General features: G+C 45.2%; 1 protein-coding gene across 9 annotated transcripts in view; it reads left to right on the top strand.

Annotated features, from left to right (window-relative positions):
• The window catches only part of mtmr3 (myotubularin related protein 3), a 139803-nt gene that overhangs the window by 50458 nt on the left and 67724 nt on the right, over positions 1–21621 (top strand). The window contains exon 1 of one of the 9 annotated variants that reach the window (XM_038790409.1): positions 15347–15380. The exons of the other annotated variants lie outside the window; for them this stretch is intronic. The gene's annotated coding sequence lies outside the window, so the exon portion shown is untranslated. Of the gene's footprint in view, positions 1–15346; positions 15381–21621 lie in introns of those variants that run through there. 9 annotated transcript variants of the gene reach the window in all.

Here is a 21621-nt window from a genome sequence, read left to right as displayed (position 1 = left end):
GTTCTATCCACATCCCTCGTGGACTACAGCAGTTCAAGGTGGCAGCTCACCACCACTTCCCAAGAGCAATTAGGGATGACAAAAATGCTGGCCATTATAAATCCTGGCCAGCCAACAACACAGATGTCCTGATTTTTAATCCTTTTGTTAAAAAACTCATTATTATACAGGAGGCACAGCAGAAATTCATCCCGAGGAGGAGGAAACATTCTAAGGGCAGGACAAGGTATCAATGGCTGATGAGGGAAGTCAAGGACAGCATAAAAGCAAAAGAAAAAGCATGCAAAGTGGCAAGGATCAGTGGGACGCCAGAGGATTGGGAAGCCTTTAAAAGTGAGCAGAGGACAACTAAAAAAGCAAAATGGAAACTAGCTCGTAATATAAAATAAGATGGGAAGAGTTTATTTCAATATATAAATGGTAAGAGGCAAAAATAGACATTGGACCACTGGAAAACGTGGCTGGAGAAGTAATAATAGGAAACAAAGAAATGGCAGACGAACTGAATAGTTACTTTGCATCAGTCTTCACGGTGGAAGACACGAGTGGATGCCAGAGCTCCAGGAGAATCGGAGCAGAGGTGAGTGCAGTGGCCATCACTAAGGAGAAGGTTCTGGGGAAACTGAAAGGACTGAAGATGCTTCAGGAGGGATAGAGAGGGAGGTAGAAGGGGTGGAGGAGTTGCATTACTCGTCAGAGATGATATCACAGCTGTGATTAAGGAGGGCATGATGGAGGATTCGAGCACTGAGGCAATATGGGTGGAGCTGAGAAATGGGAAGGGTGCAGTAACATTGTTGGGACTTTACTACAGGCCTCCCAAAAGCGAGCATGAAGTAGAGGTACAAATATGCAGACAGATTATAGAAAAATGTAGGAGCAATAGGGTGGTTGTGATGGGAGATTTTAACTTCCCCAACATTGAATGGGATTTGTGTAGTGTTGGAGGCGTAGATGGAGCAGAGTTTGTAAGGAACATCCAGGAGAGTTTTTTAGAGCAGTATGTAAATAGTCCAACTCGGGAAGGGGCCATACTGGACCTGGTATTGGGGAATGATCCCGGCCAGGTGGTTGATGTTTCAGTCGGTGATTACTTTGGGACTAGCGATCACAATTCCGTAAGTTTTAGAATACTCATGGACAAGGACAAGGGGGGTCCGAAAGGAAGAGTACTAAATTGGGGAAAGGCAGAGTATAACAAAATTCGGCAGGACCTAGGGAATATGGATTGGGAGCAGCTGTTTAAGGGTAAATCCACTTTTGAAATGTGGAAGTCTTTTAAAGAAAGGTTGATTAGAGTGCAGGACAGACATGTTTCTGTGAAAATGAAAGATAGAAATGGCAAGATTAGGGAACCATGGATGACGGGTGAAATTGTGAGACTAGCTAAGATGAAAAAGGAAGTATACATAGGATCGAGGCAACTCAAAACTGATGAAGCTTTGGAGGAATATCGGGAAAGTAGGACGAATCTCAAACGCGCAATAAAGAGGACTAAAAGGGGTCATGAAATATCTTTGGCTAACAGGGTTAAGGAAAATCCCAAAGCATTTTATTCGTATGTAAGGAGCAAGAGGGTAACTAGAGAAAGGATTGGCCCACTTAAAGACAAAAGAGGGAATTTATGCGTGGACTCTGAGGAAATGGGTGAGATTCTTAATGAGTACTTTGCATCGGTATTCACAAAGGAGAGGGACAAGACGGATGTTGAGGCTAGGGATGGATGTTTAAATACCCTCGGTCAAGTTGTCATACGGAAGGGGGAAGTTTTGGGTATTCTAAAAGACATTAAGGTGGACAGGTCCCCAGGACCGGATGGGATCTATCCCAGGTTACTGAGGGAAGCGAGGATCGAAATAGCTGGGGCCTTAACAGATATCTTTGCAGCATCCTTGAGCACGGGCGAGGTCCCGGAGGACTGGAGAATTGCTAATGTTGTCCCTTTGTTTAAGAAGGGTAGCAGGGATACTCCAGGGAATTATAGACCTGTGAGCTTGACGTCAGTGGTAGGCAAACTGTTGGAGAAGATACTGAGGGATAGGATCTATTCACATCTAGAAGAAAATAGACTTATCAGTGGTAGGCAGCATGGTTTTGTGCAGGGAAGGTCATGTCTTACAAACCTAATAGAATTCTTTGAGGAAGTGACAAAGTTAATTGATGAGGGAAGGGCTGTAGATGTCGTATACATGGACTTTAGTAAGGCGTTTGATAAGGTTTCCCATGGCAGGTTGATGGAAAAAGTGAAGTTGTATGGGGTTCAGGGTGTACTAGCTAGATGGATAAAGAACTGGCTGGGCAACAGGAGACCGAGAGTAGTGGTGGAAGGGAGTGTCTCAAAATGGAGACGGGTGACTAGTGGTGTTCCACAGGGATCCGTGCTCGGACCACTGTTGTTTGTGATCTACATAAATGACCTGGAGGAAGGTATAGGTCAGGGGTGGGCAAACTACGGCCCGCGGGCCACATGCGGCCCGCCAAAGGTCTTTATGCGGTCCACCAAGATCAAGTCATTAAAAAAAAAAAATGTTTTTTAAAAAACAAATTTTTTTAAAATTTGTTTTTTTAATAAGGTTAATGGGGGGGGGGGGGCTGTTGGGTTACTGGTATAGGGTGGATATGTTGACTTGAATAGGGTGATCATTGCTCGGCACAACATCGAGGACCGAAGGGCCTGTTCTGTGCTGTACTGTTCTATGTTCTGTATGAGGCGCCCAGAATCATAACCGGGTGAAGCGCCATTTTTGAAAAGTAGAGAAAAAGAGGGCTAAAGGCAGGATGCCACCGGGGGAAGCGCTGAGGTATATGCCGCACGCTAATTGGTTACAACCGGGACTATTAATTAATATACTATACGGCCCTTTAAAATTGTGAATTTCTGAATGTGGCCCTTGCACGGAAAAGTTTGCCCACCCCTGGTATAGGTGGTCTGATTAGCAAGTTTGCAGATGATACTAAGATTGGTGGAGTTGCAGATAGCGAGGAGGACTGTCAGAGAATACAACAAAATATAGATAGATTGGAGAGTTGGGCAGAGAAATGGCAGATGGAGTTCAATCCAGGCAAATGCGAGGTGATGCATTTTGGAAGATCAAATTCAAGAGCGGACTATATGGTCAATGGAAGGGTCTTGGGGAAAATTGATGTGCAGAGAGATCTGGGAGTTCAGGTCCATTGTACCCTGAAGGTGGCAACGCAGGTTGATAGAGTGGTCAAGAAGGCATACAGCATGCTTGCCTTCATCGGACGGGGTATTGAGTACAAGAGTTGGCAGGTCATGTTACAGTTGTATAAGACTTTGGTTCGGCCACATTTGGAATACTGCATGCAGTTCTGGTCGCCACATTACCAGAAGGATGTGGATGCCTTGGAGAGGGTGCAGAGGAGGTTCACCAGGATGTTGCCCTGTATGGAGGGTGCTAGCTATGAAGAAAGGTTGAGTAGATTAGGATTGTTTTCGTTGGAAAGACGGAGGTTGAGGGGAGACCTGATTGAGGTCTACAAAATTATGAGAGGTATGGACAGGGTGGATAGCAACAAGCTTTTCCCAAGAGTGGGGGTGTCAGTTACAAGGGGTCATGATTTCAAGGTGAGAGGGGGAAAGTTTAAGGGAGATGTGCGTGGAAAGTTTTTTACGCAGAGGGTGGTGGGTGCCTGGAACGCTTTGCCAGTGGAGGTGGTAGAGGCGGGCACGATAGCATCATTTAAGAAGCATCTAGACAGGTATATGAATGGGCGGGAACAGAGGGAAGTAGACCTTGGAAAATAGGAGACAGGTTTATATAAAGGATCTGGATCGGTGCAGGCTGGGAGGGCCGAAGGGCCTGTTCCTGTGCTGTAAGTTTCTTTGTTGTTCTTTGTTGAAGGTGGATAAGTCACCTGGACTGGATGGACCCCACCTAGAGTCCTAAAAGAGATAGCTGAGGAAATTGTGGAGGCATTGGTGGTGATCTTTTAGGAATCACTAGAAGCAGGAAGGGTCCCAGAGAACTGGAAAGTTGCTAATGTAACACCCCTGTTTAAGAAGGGAGGAAGGCAGAAGACGAGAAATTATAAGCCGGTTAGCCTGACTTTGGTATGATTTTAGAGCCCGTTATTAAAGATAAGATTGCGGAGTACTTGGAAGTGCATGGTAAAATAGGACTGAGTCAGCACGGCTTTGTCTAAGGGAGGTCATGTCTGACAAATTTGTTAGAGTTCTTTGAGGAGGTAACAAGGAAGTTAGACAAAGCAGAACCAGTGGACAGATTTATTTAGATTTCCAGAAGGCCTTTGACAAGGTGCCGTATAGGAGATTGTTAAATAAGTTAAGAACCCATGGTTTTAAGGGTGAGATCCTGGCATGGATACAGGATTGGCTGACTGGCAGAAGGCAGAAAGTGAGGATGAAGGAGTCTTCTTCAGGATGGCATCCGGTGACTAGTGGTGTGCCTCAGGGGTCTGTGCTGGGACAACAACTTTTCACAATATACGTTAAATGATCTGGAAAAAGGAACCGAAGGCTCTGTTTGTTAAGTTTGCAAATGATACAAAGATCTGAAGAGGGACAGGTAGTATTGAGGAAGCAAGGGGGCTGCAGAAGGATTTGGGAAGGCTAGGAGACTGGACAACAAAGTGGTAAATGAAATACAATGTGGAACGTGCTAGCAGGTTCTGCTGGTGAACGGAAGTGAGGTGGTGGGGGAGAAGGCCAAGAGGGGGAAAAGGGGAAGTGGGGGAGGAGGATCGAGGGGGAAAAGCGGGGGTGGGGTTTCTGCAATGTGGCAGGCGGTGAGAGATGTCATGGTAAAAGTTGGAGAAAGGGGCCATCTGGCATGGGCTAGGTACAGAGTGTAATTGAAGGGGCAGGAGTTAAGTGCGGAAGATGACGGACGGTAGAGGGGATTGGAGGCACAAGCCTCCGGTAAGGTTGATAACATGGAACGTCCGGGGAATGAACGGGTCAGTTAAAAGGTGTTCGTGCATCTCAGGAGCTTGAAAAGGGTGTTTGTTTTTTTGCAGGTGACACACCTCCATGTGAAGGACCAGGTTAGGTTAAGGAAGGGGTGGGTCGGGCAGGTTTGATTTGAAATCGAGGGGTGTGGCGATTTTAATGAGCAAAAAAATGGGATACATGAGTGCAAAGGAGGTGAGGGATCCAGGTGGGGAGGTATGTGATTGTGAGTGGCGTACTGGAAGGGGCACCCAATGTGTTGGTAAATGTGTGTGCCCCAAATTGGGATGATGTGGATTTTATGAGGGGGTTGCTGGCAGCAATCCCGGATTTGGCCATGTACCAGTTGATCATGGGAGGAGATTCTAACTGTGTCCTGGAGCCGAGGGTGGATAGGTTGAGCCCCAGGTCGATGGGTAGGGTACGAATGGCAAGGGAGCTGGGGAGTTTATGAAGAGGATGGGTATGTTGGATCCATGGCGCTTTCAGAACCCAGGGGAAAGGGAGTATTCTTTCTTTTCACACGTCTATGAGGTGTATTCAAGGATTGATTACTTTGTCGTGAGTCGGGCGTTTTTGGTTGGGGTGGAGGGGGCAGAGTATGCAGGGATAGTTATCTCGGACCATGCACCCCACTGGCTGGATATTCGGTTCAGTACGGGACGAGAGCGGAGGCCGGGGTGGAGGTTTGACTCGGGGTTGTTGGCGGATGGAGGATTTTGTGATAAGGTGCGGTTGGCGATTAGGGATTTTGTGGAGTTCAGTCAGAATGGGGAGGCGTCGGCAGGCATTTTTTGGGAAGCCCTGAAGGCAGTGGTTCGGGGAGAAATTATCTCATTTACGGTTCGTGCGAATAAGGAAAGGAGGGGGAAACATGACCGGCTAGTGAGCGAGATAGTGGAGGTGGCAGGGAATATTCGAGGGTGCCCACCGTGGAGGGATTGGCGAGGAGGAAAAAGTTGCAGGGGCAATTTGACAGGCTGACAACGGGGAGTGCGGTAGGGCAACTGTGTAGGGCAGGAGTGGTGCAATACGAGTATGGGGAGAAGACGAGCCGCATGCTGGCGCACCAGCTTCGAGGCAGACTGCGTCCAGGGAAATATTGAAGATCCGGGCTGGGGATGTGGTGTCAGAGCCAGGGAAAATAAATGAGGCATTTAGAGAGTTTACCAGGGACTTTATGAGGCAGACCCAGGAGGAGAGGAGGGGGACATGGGTGGTTTCTGGACGAGCTGCAATTTCCCCAGGTGGAGGAAACAAATAGGCAGGCTTTGGAGGAGCCCCTGGGGTGAGGGAGGTGCTGGATAGTATCAGAGGTTTGAAGCCCCTTGTGCCGGATTGGTACCCGGCAGAATTTTATAAGTAATCTTCGGCGGACCGGGCACAACATCTGTTTGGGGCGTTTAATGGAGCACTGGAGAAGGGGGAGTTCCCGGAGACGATGAAGCAGACCGTAATCACACTAATCCCAAAAAAAGGGAAGGATCCGGTGGAATGTGGGTCGTATCGACCCATATCACTATTGAAGACAGATGTGAAAGTATTGGCTAAGTTGTTGGCGGGGTGGATGGAGGACTGTCCCGGGGTGGTTGCAGAAGATCAATCAGGCTTCGTGAAGGGCAGGCAGCTCGCGAGTAATAGAAGTTGAATATGGTGATGAATCCGTCGGGGACTCTGGTACCGAAGGTGGTGGTGTCCATGGACGTGGAGAAAGCATTTGATCGGGTGGAGTGGCGGTACTTGTTCAAAGTTTTGGGAAGGTTTGGATTTGGGCCGAGGTTTGAGGCATGGTTGCTGTATGTGGCGCCAAGAGAGAGGGTGAGGACGAATGATATGAGCTCACAAAGCTTTGACTTACACAGAGGTACGAGGCAGGGGTGCCCGCTGTCGCCGCTGCTGTTTGTGCTGGCCATAGAGCCATTGCCGATGTCTCTCAGGGGGTCGGTAGAGTGGCAGAGGATAATGAGGGGACAGAGGGAGCATCGGGTGTCGCTCTATGTCGATGACCTCTTGCTGTATGTTTCGGATCCGTTGGAGAGTATGGGAATGATTATGGGCCTGTTAGGGAGGTTTGGAGGGTTCTCGGGATACAAGCTGAATATAGGGAAATTCCCGGTGAATGAGCTGGCACAGCGGGCTAATTTAGGGGGGGTGCCATTTACGGTAGCGAGGGATAGGTTTGGGTACTTGGGGATTCAGGTAGTGAGGGAATGGATGGGGCTCCATTAGTGGAGCTAATAAAGCTGGTGGAGGAGGCCAGGGAGGATCATCGGAGGTGGGATACACTGCACTTAACGCTGGCAGGGAGGGTCCAAGTGGTGAAAATGAATATTCTGCCATGGTTCTTGTGTATCTTTCAGGCTCTCCCAATCTTTATACCAAAGGCCTTTTTTCGCAAAGTGGACACAATCATCACTGACTTTGTATGGGCGCCGAGGGTGGGGAGGACCCTGCTACAGAGGCAGCAGGGGGGTTGGTGTTGCTAAACTTGCTTCATTATTATTGGGCGGCGAATGTGGACAAGGTGTGACGGTGGTGGGAAGGAGAAGGGGTAGAGTGGGTTAGGATGGCGGAGGAATCTCGTAAGGGGTCTAGTTTGAGGGCTATGGTGACGCCAGCATTGCCAATGGCTCAGAGTAGGTATTCAGGGAGCCCAGTAGTGCAGTCCACGGTGAAGATATGGAATCAGCTGAGGAGGCATTTTAGGGTGGAAGGGATGCCGGTGCTAACGCCGCTGTGCGAGAATCATAGGTTTGAGCCAGGGGCGGATGGATAGTGTATACAGGAGGTGGAGGGAAGTGGGGCTGGTCAAGGTGAAGGGTTTGCCATTCTGGAGGAGCTAAGGGAGAGGGTAGAACTGCCGAGGGGTAGTGAGTTCAGGTATCTACAGGTTAGGGACTTTGCACGAAAGATCTGGAAGGGGTTCCCTCGATTGCCGGGATACACCCTGCTGCAACGACTGCTGCTTCCGGATGTGGAAGGGGAGGGAAAAATTGGGGATAATATATAAGTGGCTGGGGATCCCAAAAAAGATCAAAGAAAAATGGGAAGCGGAATTGGGAATGGTGATCAATTGGGGAGTATGGCGTGAAGCACTGCGAAGGGTAAACGGGACCTCCTCTTGTGCAAGGATGAGCCTGATACAGTTTAAGGTGGTGCACAGGGTGCATATGACTCGGGCGAGAATGAGTGGGCTCTTTCAGGGGCTAGCAGATGAGTGTGTGGGCTGGGGCCAGTGAATCATGTGCACATGTTTTGGGGTGAAAAATTGGGAAGATTCTGGATGGGTGTGTTCGCGGTCTTAGCCAGGATAGTGGAGGAGGGAGTGGACCCGGACCCTATGGGGCAGCGCGGTAGCATTGTGGTTAGCACGATTGCTTCACAGCTCCAGTGTCCCAGGTTTGATTCCAGCTTGGGTCACTGTCTGTGCAGAGTCTGTACATCCTCCCCGTGTTTGCGTGGGTTTCCTCCGGGTGCTCTGGTTTCCTCCCACAGTCCAAAGATGTGCAGGTTAGGTGGATTGGCCATGATAAATTGCCCTTGGTGTCCAAAATTGCCCTTGGTGTTGGGTGGGATTACTGGGTATTGGGGGTAGTGTGGAGGTGTTGAACTCGGGTAGGATGGTCTTTCCAAGAGCCGGTGCAGACTCGATGGGCCGAATGGCCTCCTTCTGCACTGTAAATTCTATGATAATCTATGGTGGCGATATTTGGGGTTTCAGTGAAGCCGGAGTTCATGGAGAGGAGGAAGGCCGATGTCTTGGCCTTCACCTCTCTGATTGCACGGCAACGAATTTTGCTGGCATGGCGTTTGGCATTGCCACCGGGGGTAGCACCTTGGTTGGGTGACCTGTATGATTCGGTTAGAAAAGATAAAGTATGAGTTAAAGGGCTCAGCAGGGGAGTTTGAGAAAAGGTTTGTGACCGTGTTTGAGGAGCTGTTCGTCGCAGGAGGCATAGACTATTTTCTAAATGGAGAAATGCTTAGAAAATCAGAAGCACAAAGGGACTTGGGAGTCCTTGTTCACAATTCTCTTAAGGTTAACGTGCAGCTTCAGCTGGCAGTTAAGAAGGCAAATGCAATGTTAGCATTCATGTCAAGAGGAATACAAGACCAGGGATATACTTCTGAGGCTGTATAAGGCCCTGATCATACCCCATTTGGAGTATTGTGAGCTGTTTCGGGCCCTGTATCTAAGGAAGGATGTGCTGGCCTTGGAGAGGGTCCAGAGGAGGTTCACAAGAATGATCCCTGGAATGCAGAGCTTGTCTGATGTGAAACGTTTGAGGACTATGGGTCTGTACTCGTTGGAGTTTAGAAGGATGAGGGGGGACCTTATTGAAACTTGCAGGATACTGCAAGGCCTGGATAGAGTGGATGTGGAGAGGATGTTTCCACTTGTAGGAAAAACTAGAAGCAGAGGACACAACCTCAGACTAAAGGGAAGATCCTTTAAAACAGAGATGAGGAGGAATTTCCTGAGCCAGAGGGCGGTGAATCTGTGGAACACTTTGCCGCAGAAGGCTGTCGAGGCCAAATCACTGAATGCCTTTAAGACAGAAATAAATAGGTTCTTGATGATTAATAAGGGGATCGGGGGGTTATGGGGAGAAGGCAGGAGAATGGGGTTGAGGAAAATATCAGCCATGATTGAATGGCGGAGCAGACTTGATGGGCCGAGTGGCCTAATTCTGGTCCTATGTCTTATGGTCTTACATAAAATACTTTGAAATGGGATTGTTGGAACTTGAAACCTGTTATTTTGGTCTCAGAAAACTGTTAATAGTATCAGAGCTGACCCCAGTGGCAGGGCTTTTAAGGGAACGACAGAGGTTACAGGCGGAGTTTAGCTTGCTGACCATGGAGGGCGGTGGAGCAGCTGAGATAGGCGAGGGGGGTGATCTACGAACATGGAGAGAAGGCCAGCAGAATGCTTGCACAGCAGCTTAGGAAGAGGCAGACAGCTGGGGAGATAGGGAAAGTAAAGGACAGGGATGGGAACCTGGTTGGTGATTCAGTAGGGGTGAATAAGGTGTTTGGGGATTTCTATAGCAAGCTGTACAGGTCGGAACCCACTGCGGGGCCGGAGGGGATGAGGCACTTCTTGGAATTTCCCAAAGGTGGATGGGGAGCGGGTAGAAGAGCTGGGGGCTCCGATCGGGTTGGAAGAGATAGTGGAGGGTCTGAAGGCCATGCAGTCGGGTAAAGTCCCGGGGCCAGACGGGTACCCAGTGGAGTCTATAAAAAGTTCTGTGGGATATTGGGGCCGATGTTGATGAGGATGTTCAATGAGGCAAGGGAAAGAGGGGTGCTGCCCCCGACGATGTCACAGGCAATGATTTCGCTGATTCTTAAGCGGGACAAAAACCCAGAGCTGTGTGGGTCCTACAGGCCAATCTCCCTTTTAAATGTGGATGGCCAAAATCTTGTCCTCCAGGATTGAGGATTGTGTTCCAAGCATTATTGGGGAGGACCAGACGGGGTTTGTTAAGGGCAGGCAGTTGGTGGCCAATGTTAGAAGGCTGTTAAATGTGATCATGATGCCCCTGGAAGGTAGGGAGGTGGAGGTAGTGATTGCAATGGATGCAGAAAAGGCTTTTGATCGGGTAGAATAATGGGACTATCTGTGGGAGATCCTGGGGCGGTTCGGGTTTCGGATTCGGGCGGGGCTTTATTGACTGGATCAGGTGGCAGTATCAGGCTCCTGTGGCAAATGTACGGACGAATAGGACTACATCGGACTATTTTAGACTGCACCAGGGGACGAGACAGGGATGCCCCCCCCTCCCCACTGTTGTTTGCGGTGGCTATAGAGCCGTGATGAGCAGATTTTTTTGGGGTTGAGGACAGGTGCACAAAATGTGCGGAGGACCAGCAAGCCATGTCCAAAGCTTGGGGGATTTTGGCTGGGGTTTGCGGATGTCATGTCCACGGTGTTGAAGACGAGGGTGGCGCTGAGTCCAGAGGTAGCGATTTTCGGGATGTCTGAAGACCCGGGAATCATGGAGGAGAAAGAGAGAGATGTTCTGGCCTTTGTTTCCCTGGTAGCCCAGAGACGGATACTATTAGCATGGAGAGACTCAAAGCCCCAAGTCGGAGACCTGGCTATCAGACATGGCTAGCTTTCTCTGTCTGGAGAAAATCAAGTTTGCCTTGAGAGGGTCACTGTTAGGGTTCACCCGGAGGTGGCAACCGTTCGTCGACTTCTTTGCGGGAAATTAATTGTCAGCAGACGGGGTGGGGGGAGGGCGTAGTTTAGAGTAGAGTAGGGTGTCAATAATGTTGGGACCTGTACGAGAGGTAAATGGCTTTTGCATTGTGTTATTGGTTTCATGTATAATGTTTATTTTGTTGTTACAATACCAAAAATGCCTCAATAAAATGTTTATTAAAAAAATAGTATCCGAGCTAAATATTTATAGCTGTTCTGTATGCTGATTTAACATGTTCTATCACATAATAAGCTATATTTGCTTGAGCCTGAAATATATAGTCCAACAGAATGGTGCTTTTCTAACTACTGGGGAGAAGAGAAGTTTAAAGACATTCTGGTACTATTTTCAGTTTGGCATGAGAGTAAAAAGAATAATTTATAGTTTGAGTAATGTTACATTGCATTCACTGCGTAAATGAAATTACATTTCAGTATATAGGTGCAATCTGATTAAGAGAAACCGACTTAAACAGAACACTTAAGCGAATAATGACGCTTGGTTGAGACAGTGTTCTGTATATTACGTACACCTTTAATGAAACCAAAATCTGGTTCTCTTCATTTGATCTTTGCTAGCTCTGTTTTGGATCACAAAAGATTCAATTGTGACAGGATATTGATAACCACAAAGGAAATAGGACACTAGTAAGTTTCGCCAGCTGAATGTTTATTTCAACACAATGAATTTATTGTGTTGGAAAACAATTATGCTACCAACTTTAAATAGTACTGTTCAGTTACTTTGCAAAGTCATGTGAGTGGTGCTTTTGGAAGAACTTAGTTGAACTTGATTTCAATTCGGTTATATCAGCTTATAACCAAATGGACCTGATATTTCAGATGATTTAATTTACCAAAATGGAAAAGTTGTGCTTATTTTTGAATTAGTTGTCCTCACTGTTCAAGAATCAATTAGCAGTAAGAGAACATGAACAGTTAATTTGAAGAAGCACGGTAGCATAGTGGTTAGCATAATGGCTTCACAGCGCCAGGATCCCAGGTTCAATTCCCGGCTTGGGTCACTGTCTGTGCGGAGTTTCCACGTTCTCCCTGTGTCTGCGTGGGTTTCCTCTGGGTGCTCCGGTTTCCTCCCACAGTCCAAAGATGTGCAGGGGTAGGTGGATTGGCTATGATAAATTGCCCCTAGTGTCCAACAAAAAAAAAGGTAAGGTGGGGTTACGGGGATAGGGTGGAAATATGGGGATAGGGTAGAGGTGTGGGCTTAGGTAGGGTGCTCTTTCCAAGGGCCACGATGGGCTGAATGGCACCGTAGAATTCTGTGTTCTATGTTCTGTAAGAATGTATTTTTATTCGTTCTGTGATGAAATAAGGTGCCTAATTCTACAGTGAGTGTTATGGATGGAATCCTAATAATTACTGGTGTTTCACTATATTCATGCAAAATGTGTGAATTGCATCATTAGTGCAGATACATTATCCAAAGTCTGGCTATTCGAAACCCAGAATTGGCTGAAACATTTTTCTTTTGGGAGATTGATCTTTTGGGAAATGATATTTACAAGATTATGTGCAATTACAATGTGTGTGAATGAACTGAATGAAAACGTAATATAAATTAAATTGCTCTAAATTTGCAAATATTCCTGGACCACTTGAAGTCCAGAATATAGTGCACATCTGAATAATCAACTTGCTCCATCTCTATGTGCACAGCTGAATTTCTCTACCCATAGATTGTTTAATTGTAATTTCTCTTGCGTGTGTTGTTCTTGTTCTTTAAGTATTTTGCCAGAATTATGTTGTGCACAAGATGTTTGTGTGTGCCTGCAAAATGTGTGAATTGCATCATTAGTGCAGATACGTTACCCAAATTCCGGCAATTCAAAACCCAGAATTGTCTGAAAACCAAACATTTTTCTTTCGGGAGATTTGGGTGCAGCTCCCTGAAAGTAAGTGTGGAAATGAAGGGGCCATTCTTGCGCTGATCCCAAAGGGTGGCATTAGCAAGTGTTATGCACACATACAGCCTTAGTGCTTCAGTTGGAAAAGGCAATCAATAACTAAGTCTGTTCAATTCCGAATCGATAATAAATCATCTTATCTCAGAGGGCATTGTTATAGGAGTGATACAGTTGGCCTCTGGGCCCCTGACTACAGACCAGAAATTCAGCTAGAGTCCTCTAGTATTTGTGCCCTGGTATACATAGGTACATCTACATCTAAGGAGATTATTTTCAGGGATGAATTGAATGCTTGTGGTGAGAAACAAATATCTGATTGAGTGATTTTTGATGTCTGATCAGAACATGAGCTAGCAGCAATAATCTTTTCAGAAAACAAATATATTTGCAAGTTCCTTCCTGAGTCTGTCCAATTAATTACCTGACAGTCTCGCAGCAATTTTCTCCAAATCTCCAGGATTAGACTGTCACAACTGGTGACAGTCTAGTGATGAGAATTATGGTTGCATCCTTTTAATGTTTAATGTAACTTCCATATAAACAATGCTATGATGAGGTGGGAGAGGGGAATCAATCGTACACACACAAACTGCCTATTCTGCCAATGAGTAATCCAAAATCCTGGAAAATCCGGCACTGTGTGGGTCCCGAGGGTGCTGAATTTTTGACATTGAATCTGTAATGTTAGTTTTAAAGATTCTGAAGAAGTGAGAAATTCATGGCTTAATTCTTTGCATGTAAGAATATCTGTTCGGTTTTACAATATCTTTACATCCTTCATTATATTTCAATGATTTAAATGTACAAGCAGTTAGTTTCCTATGAATGTGATTTTATGATTAAAATGATGTACAATTTTTTGTTTGACATTTTCATAACTTATTTTAATAGAAATGCAAATGTCTGGTTTGAAAAGTCTTGACTTGCACACACAATATAAAAACAATTAGCTAATTTTTTTGCAGTAATGTGACCACCTGCTAAATAGCCTAACTAGTGAAAGCATTGCTTTTTATGATGCACAAACTAACTTCTGGTAACCAATAGCTACTTAAAAGAAGTTAATGTTGATCGAACAGAAATAGCAGTCTACGTGGTAAACAATATTTTAACATTATTAAAACATTACAAAAATGGCATGTTTAAAAATTTATATTATTTCTGTACAAAGATGAATCGTTGCTTTTGCGATGTATTTTTCCGCCATATGTTCAGACTTGTAGGCGAGATGCTTCCCTAAATACCATTGGTTCCTTGGCTGAGTTGTTCAAGTTCTGGATCTAAAAGTATACTCGTATTTGGTCAACTATCCAACATGAGGATGTGACTTTTCATGTACGTGGCTTAATATCTTTCAGTCCTTCTTTAACAGCACTATAGTTGTACCTACACCTCATGGATTGCAGCAGTTTAAGAAGGCAAATTCATCACAACTTTCTTAAGGACAATTTGGGCAGCATGGTAGCACAGTGGTTAGCACAGTTGCTTCACAGCTCCAGGCCCCAGGTTCGATTCCCGTCTTGGGTCACTGTCTGTGTGGAGTCTGCACGTTCTCCCTCTGTGTGCGTGGGTTTCCTACGGGTCCCCAGGTCTCCTCCCGCAGTCCAAAGATGTGCAGGTTAGTTGGATTGGCCATGCTAAATTGCCCTTAGTGTCCAAAAATATTAGGTGGGGTTACTGGATTACGGGGATAGGTTGGAAGTGTGGGCTTAAATGGGGTGCTCTTTCCAAGGGCCGGTGTAGCCTCGATGGGCCAAATGGCCTCCTTCTGCACTGTAAATAAATTCTATATAAATTCTATAATTAGGCATGGGCAATAAATGCTGGCCTAACTGGTGGTGCCATATCCTGTGAAAGAATAAAAAGTATTTTTCCTCTCAGTGACAACTTGATTGCTGTAAGTGTCCATAAGTAAGATACCAAAACAAATGTATGAAAATGCTGCAGGGGAGCATAGATTTCACAAAACTGGATCAAACCCTTTTAAAATTCAGGTGTTCTTGTATGTGACAAACTTAATACTGGAAGTATTTCTAAAGAAGCTGCATGCCAGTATTAATTTGGAGGACAATCATGTTTTCAACTTAATGTGCTGTATTTGAGTTGACGTGATTACAAACTGGAAAACCAACAAAATATTTGTTTTGAAACTCACATGTAGAAAGTTTAAGAAACCTAAAATTTGGGAGAGTCGAAAGTTTATTTTTTTAACTAGTTTTTAAAATTGCATCAGTATTTATAAAAATTTGTGTTCAATTAGTTTTATACAATTCTTGTTTCACTTCTGCTCCTGGACTACAACAATTATAAGGTGAGTTTCATCTAGAATTTGACAATTTTGTCAATCATTGAAGCACTGTACCTGCTGGTTGCAGATTAACAGCACACAAATCTCCTTGGGCCATCGGAATGAAAAGTAATAGAATAAATTTTACAGGACAATAATGCATAACCGGAAATAATCTTGCAATCTACTCTGCAGAATGGGGAAATAAGCTTAGTAATCACATGTCTCACTTAAAACACATTGCTGTGAGATCCTGAAAGTTAGGAATGCTTTTGGCCTACTTTGAATTTAAAGTTGTTGAAATGTTTCCAATTCCGAGAAATAATATCATAAAACCGTAGGCATATATTCTAAGTAGTTAGTAGCCAGTGAAATCTGTTGATGAACTGTTAGGCAGTAAACCAAGTTCAGCCGGTGATGTCACAATTTACCACGCACTGATGGGTGTGAAGCCATATATTTATTCAGTATATGATAGAATTTTACGTTGAGTTTGAAAGTAATTTGGTTAATTTCGAAACTAGGGTCTTGAATCTAAACAAAGTAAACTATATAGATATGAGGAGCACATTGGCTAAAATGGATTAGGAAACTAGATTAAAAGATGCGATGATGTTCGGATACATTGAGGGAGAATTTTAGAATGTCCAATTCACCTATCAAGCACATCTATTGGGACTTATGGGAGGAAAACGGAGCGCCCGGAGGAAACCCAGGCAGACACGGGGAGAGCATGCAGACACGGGGAGAGCATGCAGACTCCACGCAGACAGTGACCCAAGCGAAAATTGAACCTGGGACCCTGGTGCTCTGAAGCAACAGTGCACACTACTGTGCTACCAAGCTGTCCTGATTAATGGGACTAAGTGGGGAATTCAGAATGTCCACCTAACCCTCACCTCTTCGGACTCTGGGAGGAAACCTCAGCACCCGGAGGAAACCCACGCAGAGATGGGGTGAATTAGCAAACTCCACAGAGTTACGTAAGGCTGGAATTGAACCATGGTCCCTGTGTTGTGAGGCAGCAATGCTAATCACTATGCCACCGTACCGGCCTAATGGAAGAGATGTGAAAAAAGTTTACACCTGAAAAAATTGGAGCTCAAAGTCTTTGGAAGATAAATATTAAAAATGACATCCTGAGTTTGTAACTAATCCCAACTTCACTAATTTGAGGTAAAGATTTTGACAATAGTTGCTGGTACCATATTCTTGAACTTCTTACTCCAGTTTTAATTGTTCAATCAAAGAAGTTTTAGAATAAAGAATTTTGCCATCCAGCCCATCATGTCTGTGCTGGCTCTTTGATAAAACTGTTCAACTAAGTCCCAATCCTCAGCTTTTTTTCCCCATAATTGTGCAAATTTGGTTCTCTCTCAATTCGCTGAGGATAATGGCATCAAATAGTAAATATGTCTGAGAAGTTAGCTGATGTCGTATGAAGTTTTGTTGCATTAAAATCTTTCCAGTAGTAGCTCTCTGGACAGCTGTGCATTCCTGCAAAAGTGGGTGGCAAAGTGGTAAGCACTGCTGCCTCACCTGCCAGGGACCCGGGTTCAATTCCAGCCTTGGATTACTGTCAATGTGGAGTTTGCTCATTCTCCCTCTGTGAGGGTTTTCTCCGGGTGCTCCTGTTTCCTCCTACAATCCAAAGATGTGTAGGTTAGGGGAATTGGCCATACTAAATTGCCCTTTAGTGTCCAAAAATTTGTAGATTAGGTGGCGTTACAGGGATAGGGCAGAGGAGTGGGCCTAGGTAGGGTGCTCCTTCAGAGGGTCGGTGCAGACTCGATGGGCCGAATAGCTTCCTTCTGCACTAGGAATTCTCTGAAATAATTTAACAGCTTACATGAGAAGAGAATTGCAGAACAGAAATATCGTCTTATCGTAAATGTTTTGTAGGATGTTTTAAATTGTAATGTGGAAACCTGATTAATTGTTGCGTAATAAGTTGGGTAGTAATAGGTTATGTACAGAACAATGGACCTCTTGTTTGTCTCGAACAATATGATCTTAAGCTTGCCTACAAGGGGTAAGAGCCAAAATAGCATATTGATTTGAGCCACTCACTGCCCTGATGGTCGATTTAAAGTATTATTGGCAAATGACGACAAAAGGTTGTGTGTCTTTTCCGGATGTGTGGCCCAGAAAAAAAACTGAAAATGATGAGGAAGTGAGGGGGGGGAGGAAAGAAACTGGTAGTTTTTACAAATAGCTGAGTGCACTGAGCTGTAAATGACTCGCCCAGTCTAATGTGTACATTAGTGTTTATGATTTTCTTCTTTTGTTGGACACAGGATTTCTAAATTAAGCATTATGGTACAAGTTATATTTATTAGAATTTTTTCAACTCTTGCTGCCTGCAGCAGGTTAATGGCGGCACGGTAGCATAGTGGTTAGCACTGTTGCTTCACAGCGCCAAGGTCCCTGGCTCGATTCCCAGCTTGGGTCACTGTTTGTGCAGAGTCTGTACGTTCTCCCTGTGTCTGCAGGGGCTTCCTCCGGGCGCTCTGGTTTCCTCCCACAAGTCACGAAAGACCTGCTTGTTAGGTGAATTGGACATTCTGCCCTCACTTTTCACCCCACCAGCTTCTGCATTCAAAAAATCATCCCCTGCCCGTTCCCTCAAATCCAGCATGATTCCAATCTGAGGAAGTGTACATGGTTGTCTACATGGACTCTAGTAAAGCATTTGCTGAGGTCTCTCATGGCCGGCTGGTGCAAAAGATTAGATCACATGGGATCAGGGATGAAGTAGCTGGATGGATCCAGAATTGGCTTGGCCATAGAAGACAGAGTAGCAGTGGAAGGGTGTTTTTCCGAATGGAAGTCTGTAACTAGTGGTGTTCCTCAGGGATCAGTTCTGGGACCTTTGTTCTTTGTAATATACATAAATGATTTGAAGAAAAATATCCTTTGATTAGCAAGTTTGCGGATGATACTAAGATTGCAGGAATTGCGGATAATGATGAAGATTGTCAGAGAATACAACAGGATATGGATAGGCTGCAAAATGGGGCAGAGAAATGGCAGATGGAATTTAATCCGGACAAATGCGAGGTGATGCTTTTTGGTGCATCCAATTCAGGTGGGAGCTATAAAATAAATGGCAGAACCATCAGGAGCATAGAGACACAGAGAGACGGAGAGACCTGGGTGTGCAGGTCCATTGATCCTTAAAGTGGCAGCACTGGTCGAAATACATAGAACAGTACAGCACAGAACAGGCCCTTCAGCCCTCAATGTTGTGCCGAGCATTGTCCGAAACCAAGATCAAGCTATCCCACTCCCTGTCATTCTGGTGTACTGCATGTGCCTAGCCAATGGTGGTAAAGAAAGCATATTGCATGCTTGCCTTCATAGGACAGGATATTGAGTATAAAAGCTCAAAGATTTTGTTACAGTTATACAGAATGTTGGTTAGGCCACATTTGGAATACGGTGTCCAATTCTGGTCACTGGTCACCGCACTACCAGAAGGACGTGGAAGCTTTGGAGAGAGTACAGAAAAGGTTTATCAGGATATTGCCTGGTATGGAGGGTATTGGCTATGAGGAGAGATTGAATAAACGGATTGTTCTCCCCAGAGAAACGGAGGCTGAGGGGTGACCTGATAGAAGTTCATAAACTTATTAGGGGTATAGATAGGGTGAACAGTTGGAGGCTTTTTCCCAGGGCGGAAATAGCAATTACAAGGGAGCACAAGTTCAAGGTGAGGGGGGACAGTTTCAGTGGGAATGTGCGGGGTGCAAGTGTTTTACACAAAAGGTGGTGGTGGCCTGGAATGCACTGCCAAGTGAGGTGGATGAGGCAGATACGTTTGCGACCTTTAAGACTTATCTGGATAGGCACGTGAACAGACGGGGTATAGAAGGATACAGGCGGTTGGTCTAGATAGGACACGTGATTGGCGCAGGCTTGGAGGGCCGAAGGGCCTGTACCTATGCTGTATTGTTCTTCGTTTTCTGTTGACAAAGTGGCTGTGGGAGTCAGTGGCCAAATGAATATTTGTTTGTAGCCCATCGTCCGCAATGGAGGCAGAAGTTGAGGAAGGTTAGGCAAGAGTCCAAGATTGACCTTATGAAATGAGAGAATGGTGGAAATTGGAAACTAATTTGATTACATTTTTAATTACAATGCAAGAGTAGAAAGTGGCATCAATACAGTCAAAGTCGCCGAAAGAGAGGTGCGGGAAGGTTTCCATGGTGCGTAGGACTGAAACAAGGAATGTTTCAAATATTCCACAAAAAGGCAAGTATAGCCAGAGAAACACCTTTTATTTGGAAGAACTGAGTGTGGTCAACAAGATGTTGTTCAATGTGAGAACAAGCTCATCCAGGCAGAAGAAGATCGTGGCAGATGGAAATAGGTTGGACTTGATTCTTCAGTTTAGGTGCTTTATTTATCTTGTTGGAATAGTATGCATTCAAATAGATGCTCAGGATAGATGATAAAGAATGAAGATGACACAGCAAGAGAAATACATGGTAATCTACCTGCATTTTGTCAGATTTTCACTTACATATTTCTCCCCCTTTATATTTTTTCCCTATGATAAAATTGTGTTTCATTGAATTATAATAATAATCTTTATTAGTGTTACAAATAGGCTGATTTGTCACTGGAATGAAATTACAGTGAAAATCTCCCAGTCACCACACTCCAGCGCCTGTTCTGGTACATTGAGATGGAGAATTCAGAATGTGCAATTCACCTAACAAGCACATCTTTCGGGAGTTGTGGGAGGCAACCAGAGCACCTGGAGGAAACCCACGCAGGCACAAGGAGAACGTGCAGACTCCTCACAGACAGTGACCCAAGCTGGGAATCGAACCCAGAACCCTGGTGCTAACCACCGTGCTACGGTGCCGCCACTAACATTGAGTTCAACAAATTCAGACTTTGAACTCTCTCCTCCACTTTCATCCCATTTTTAATTCTATGAATTTATTTTTGTTTTTTCCATTGCCCTGTTTTTCCCCTCACCATTATTCTCCCAAACCATTTGGGCCATCTGTTCCCTGTTGCATGTTTCCCTTTGACACATTGGTCACCTTTGTTCTGCCATTAACACATTTGAATCTCTCTATATGCCACAATCAGCACGCTTTGTGGCCTTAATCACCCCCATTTTGTCTTTCTGTCTATGACATCTTAGTCAGTCTCCACCTATTGCTGGCCCTCTGTCCAGCCCCACCACTCCACAGGCCCCCACACCCCACCCCACAAACAACAGTAAAAAGAACAGTACAGCACAGGACCAGGCCCTCCAGTCATGATACCAATTTTGGCCAAAACCCTCAGTTGTTCCTTGTGCTGTATCCCTCTCCACCCATCCTATCCATTTATTTGTCAAAGATGTCTTTTGAACTCCATTAATGTATCTTTCACAACCTCCCCTGGCATTGCATTCGAGGCAGTCACCACACTCTGTGTAAAAAAATTTTAAAAACTGTTTTGCACATCTCCTCTAAACTTTCCCATGGACCTTAAACATATGCCCCCTGGTGACTGACCCCTCCAGCCTGGGAAAGACTGCTGGCCTATCCACTTATCATGCTCTTCAGAATCTTGTATCTATCAGGTTACTTCTCAACCGTTTTTCTAGTGAAAAAATTCCGAGACTATTCAGCCTCTCCACATGGCTAACACTGTCCAGATCAGGCAACATCCTGGTAAAAAACCTCCTCTGCACCCTCTCCAAAGCCTCCACATCCTTCTGGTAGTGTGGCAACCAGAATTGTGTGTAATATTCCAAGCGCAGCCGTACCAAGGTTCTAGACAACTGTAGCATAGCTTGCCACTTTTAATACTCTATCCCCTGTCCAATGATGGCAAGCATTCCGTATGCTTTCTTGACTACCGTCCACTTGTGTTGCCAATTTCAAAGATCAGTGGACCTGCACGCCCAGATCTCTCTAACTTTCTACATTCCTAAGAGTTCTGCCATTTACGGTATATTTCCCCTCTGTTAGACCTACCAAAATGCATTACCTCACAGTTGTTTGGATTAAACTCCATTTGCCATTTCTCTGCCCAGGTCTCCAACCTAGCCATGTCCTGCTGTATCCTCTGACAATCCTCAACACTATTTGCCACTCCACCAACCTTGATGTCATCCACGAACCTACTTAGCAGACCAGTTACATTTTTCTCCAAATCGTTTGTGTATACTACAAACAACAGAGGCCCCAGCACAGATCCCTGTAGAACAGCACTAGTCACAACCTTCCATTCAGAAAAACACCTATTGCTACCCTATCCC

This window comes from Scyliorhinus canicula, chromosome 1, assembly GCF_902713615.1.
Source record: "Scyliorhinus canicula chromosome 1, sScyCan1.1, whole genome shotgun sequence".
NCBI classification, from domain to species: Eukaryota; Metazoa; Chordata; class Chondrichthyes; order Carcharhiniformes; family Scyliorhinidae; genus Scyliorhinus; species Scyliorhinus canicula.
This window is presented reverse-complemented; position numbering and strand designations above follow the sequence as displayed.